The sequence below is a fragment of the Panthera leo genome, chromosome D1, assembly GCF_018350215.1.
Source record: "Panthera leo isolate Ple1 chromosome D1, P.leo_Ple1_pat1.1, whole genome shotgun sequence".
Classification (NCBI taxonomy): domain Eukaryota; kingdom Metazoa; phylum Chordata; class Mammalia; order Carnivora; family Felidae; genus Panthera; species Panthera leo.
In genome coordinates, this window is record NC_056688.1 from 9,758,433 (window position 1) to 9,762,298 (window position 3,866).

The window sequence follows — 3,866 nt, forward strand, 5'->3', positions numbered from 1 at the left end:
CTGTGGGACTTGGGAAAGCCATCTCTGGGTTCTGGTTTTCTCGCTCTGCTCTGTTTCATATATATATATATATATATTATATCTGGGCAGCAGATATAATCACCACGAGACAGAAATTATAGAATCTTTTCAAAGCCCACGTACTGTGGCATCGGGCTGGCCAGTGTACGGACGAATCTTAGATCTGTTTTGTTTTGTTTTTTTTTTTCAAAGAATCAAATCAAATCAAAAGCAGGAAGCAGAATGTTAGTCTGTCTGTGTCTACAGCCCTTCCTCTGCATGTAACCTCAGGGGACCTCTTTTTCTTTCTCCTCGCATCCAAACTTGGACATATCCAACTTGGAAATACGTTGCAAACTAAAACTGGAATGTGAGTCTCGGCTTCTAGGCTTCTTTTTGTGCTCAGCCCCGGTAGTGCTCTTGTTCTCCTTGTGTGTTTGTTTTACGGCAGCAGCAACATGGTTTGGCTGATGATGATAATGATTCTTCCTTTGTGTTATGGGACTTATCTCAAATAGTTTTGGACTCAAATCCACAGAAAAGTTTCTTGGCCCAACATCAGCTGTTTGCACTTTGAAGGTCTGCAGGCTCTTATCTAATATCATCAGCAAACCCCTTCTAACTTATTATGTTAAATTTTCCAATGCTTATTTATTTTTGAGGGAGAGAGACAGAGTGTGAGTGGGGGAGGGGCAGAGAGAGAGGGAGACACAGACTCCGAAGCAGGCTCCAGGCTCCGAGCTGTCAGCACAGAGCCCGATGCGGGGCTCAAACCCATGAACTGGGAGATCATGACCTGAGCTGAAGTCGGACGGTCAACCGACTGAGCCACCCATGCGCCCCGTAACCTTTGATCATATATCTTACTTTTTTCATAGTTTGTCACTTTGTCTCACACACGGAGCCCTGAACTAGACGGAGTTAGCTGGTCTGGGTCCGAGCAGTATCACGTGCAGTCAGTTGTAATCACTGCCCAATGGCCAGCTACACGGGGGCAGGGAGTAGGGTGGACAACAGAATCATCACTTATGCCTGCTCCCAGGAAGTGTATTTTGTGGACTCACAACATAAGCAAAATGAGTGACCCCGTGGTCTGAAGGACCGATTCGTTGCTCCAAAACATCAAAGATCCCATTTTGCTTCAGATGTCCTGGGTCTATAATCTATCCCTTTATCCTCCCCTGTGTCACCTACTGGGGCCCCTGTTAGGCTGCACCCCCATCAGGGTGGGGATCCAATCCGCCCTGTCAGCATTGTAACTCCCACACTCCAGACAGCGCCTTGCACAGAGTAGACCATCAATATTTGTTGAATGGATGAGCAATTCATTTTTCAGGCTGATATAGCATAGTCTATATAGGTCAGCTGAAAAGTTTGTAGAACTTAAAAGTTCATACTCCAACTGGGTGGGGGAGGTAACAGTTATTTTAGTTTAAAAAGCATTCCTATTGCCTAGGAAGAAGGAAGTATGGCAACAACAAACAGAAGTTGGTGAATTGTGTCAACAACTTGCTTTAAGTCGCTGAAGCTGGTAACTAAAGGTTCACGGGACTCAAGTGCAGCTGCAGCTTTTTACCCAGGCCCTTTATATTTGCCTTTACATTTCCCTGACCCTCCTTGAAGGAGGTAGATCTGAGGCTTGCCCTCTGGTCTCCTGGTTTGGTCACCTCTCGGATAAGTCCTTTCGGTGTCGCACACTCGCTGTCTCAGCGATTATCCTTAGCTGTGCCTCAGGCGGACGAACTTGGGTTCAGTTACGAATTTGGCAAGCCGTCCAGGAGCTCCTTGCCCTCCGTTCATCTGCTCCCAGCCAACAAGGGAAGTCCAGTGAGTCCAAGCAGCTGCTTAGGCTTTTGATCCCAGGGGACTCACCCCAACTGGCGCCCCAAACTTCGGCACCAAATTTAGCTCCTGCGGCAAGGAAATCGTTTTGAGTTTGGGTTGGACGGATGGCTCTTGGTGAGTACTTTGTGTGCAATGGCATGTGACCTTATGTCTTCCTCCCTCTTGGTTCAATCGGTGAAGCTCTGACTTTTGGGGAGGAACCAGTGCTCACAGAGGAACTCTGGGCTTCATTGGGCTTGTGTGTCGTTGCAACTTTTGGTGTCTTTGAATAACGCTAGCCATGTTCTAACTGGGAAATGAGAAATGACCGTTTGATCCCCACATGCTGCCCTTTCGGCTGTATTCTCCAAATTTGGGCAATCTTTTTTTATTTTTTATTTATTTATTTATTTTGCAACACTACTTGGCCACATCATCCGTTAGACTCCTGAGAAAAATGACCAAGTGGTGTGTCTGTAAATTAAAACCCCATCTTGCAATTAGGTTTGGTTTATAAAAGATGATATCTGGAAATTGAGCCTTTAAGATTTTGTTAGCATCTTGTCTGTGTATTTGTATGGGTGTCCGTGTATATTGTAAATGTGAAATGCTTTCTCTACCTCTGGATGGTATTCCTAAATTTAATTTGTAAGAGAGCTCTAGTTGGCTTAAAAGCAAGCGCTTGTAAGAATTGGGCATTCTAAAACTCAGAAAAATGGGAACTGACCCAAACATTTTTCAAGTTTATGTGCTCTGGGAAAATACTTGGTATTAAAGCTAATTTCAGGTTGTTAGTTCTATTAAAATGGACCTGTCTTTAGAGTTGTCAGCATTATATGTAGAACTTCTGTTCTGCCTGTGTTTACTGAAAGCCAAGGAGGTTCATGTTCTTTCTATTACAAAATTTGTTAGAAAAGAAAAAGTGTATGGTATTGGTCTTTCTATCACCATTTTTGTTGTTGTTGTTTTAGTTTTTTTGTTATTTTAGTTTCTATTTTGTTCATTTGGGTTTGTTTGGGGTTTTTTTAGAGAAAAACTTTAGTACTTTGCCTAATGCCTAATGAGGTTTTATGGGTAATCTAAGAACAAATAAACAACCAAATAACTTCAATAAATGTCATTCAGACTACCAGAAATAATAAGGGAAATAACTCTGCAAGCAAAGTGAGACTGGTTGTTTAAAGAGGGAAAACTTAGGACAAATTCTGATGTAAAAAGGAAAGTTGAGAAGATTTGTGAGAAGGGAATCTTTGGAAAGGAATTTTTTGCATGGTTGAGGCTAAGATTATGGAGGCTAATATGTAAAAAAAAAAAAAAAAATTGATTTTGGAGTGATCAACACCTGGGGAAGAGAAGGGAGAGTAAGAGATATCCAGCTGTGATACAAGATCAACAGAAGTCTTAACTGATTCTCTGGGGAGTTCTAAAGTAGGCTCACCCTTAGGAACCATCCTAAGTTAGAGCAAAAGTCATGCACTTTTATAATAGTCATGGTATGTGACCAGCTGAGAAGAGGGCATGACCTTGGCAAGGCAGCTGTCTTCAGTCAAGGCAATCCTTGATGATCTCTGAGCATTGAGGACTGTTGGCTGCCTTTCTCCAGCTGAAAGCCCTACATTCCTGATGGAGATTCTGATCAGAACATCCTATAGCAACACGGAAGATGGCAGGCAGGGAAACAGAGACCACATAAGTTAGCTTAATTCATCTTTTGGAATGCATGAGTTTTAATGTCAGAAGTATACTGGTATAAGATGGTGTTGTAGACTCTGAATCTAAAATTCTCTCTTGTCTAGCAAAACAGTGGGACGCAGGATTGAAAGTGAGAGATGGCTAATGTCCAGGAAGACAAGGGCCCCGAATAAGGGCTCTTGCCCCGCTTTTATTAGGATCAGAAGGCTTACAAACATGGTGATGGATATGCATAAAGGGACAATGAATCTGTGAATATTAACTTGTGGACGTGAGGGAAAGGGGGTCTTGAAGATACTCGTGGTTTGGGTTAATATAAAACAAAATCCAGGTGCTGGGTAGTCAGGAGG